Source organism: Micromys minutus (genome assembly GCF_963924665.1).
Source record: "Micromys minutus genome assembly, chromosome: 3".
Lineage (NCBI taxonomy): Eukaryota > Metazoa > Chordata > Mammalia > Rodentia > Muridae > Micromys > Micromys minutus.
The window spans coordinates 80,991,717-80,992,527 of record NC_137972.1 but is presented as its reverse complement, the minus strand read 5'-3'; the positions used below and the strand labels follow the sequence as shown (position 1 = coordinate 80,992,527).

Sequence of the window (811 nt, the reverse complement as noted above, 5' to 3'; positions counted from 1 at the left end):
TTTTCATTTCACGCTGGTAAGGCAAGTATGACTTTGGTAAATTATCATTTGAAATTTTTGTTATTTTTCAGTTTTATTACTTATTTATTTTTGCAGCATCGAAGTTTTTATTCATGAGAATTGTTTAAAAGGAGCATCCTCATCACTGTCAAATGAGAGTGGGAGCGTTAGACAGTGGGCATGGTGATGGGATGCCCCTCTCTTAGTAACAGAGCTCCAGGTTCATCCCATTGTGGATTTCATAACCTCCCAGAGACACTTGGTCCTTAAAAAATGTGTACCACGTTTTAAGAACAATCTTATTCCAATGGGTGCCAGTTTGGGCAGCGATCAGTTTCTTCAAGTCCCTGATGGTGTCATTGGTACAGCACTTGGACTTTCTGTCCTGGATAGTCATTACAAACCACCTCTGTCATTATGGCTGGAGCTCAAATTTTCTCAGACCTATTAACAACATAATTTGTAGCTTGAGCACTGGTCCAGTTGGGGGAGGGGCATGTAGGAAGGAGAATCAAAGTTATTTTTATTTCTTCTAGCCTACCTGATCAAATAAAAGGCATTTGTTTATCTTTATTTGGTAGTTTGACTGAATGGCCAAGCTGTCTGATGAACATCATCTGTCCTTATTCAGGACATGTCTCTTGTTCAAATATGCTTTATTAATTATGATGGTACACACAGATTTTCTTTTCCTATGGAAACAAACACAATACTTCTTCCCAAATGTAACACACATCAGGGTTTCCATTCTGAGGAAATATACAGGATGATTTAAGTAAGCAGGTTTTTTTTTTTTCCTACTAGCCAATGT

The 811-nt window shown here is 37.9% G+C and overlaps 1 pseudogene across 1 annotated transcript; it reads right to left on the bottom strand.

The window, feature by feature from the left end:
* Positions 1–222: 222 nt before the first annotated feature.
* LOC308418738 (ubiquitin-like protein 5) lies at positions 223–416 on the bottom strand (annotated as a pseudogene). Its single transcript has one exon. The product of its transcript is annotated as a ubiquitin-like protein 5 (transcript).
* Positions 417–811: the final 395 nt, after the last annotated feature.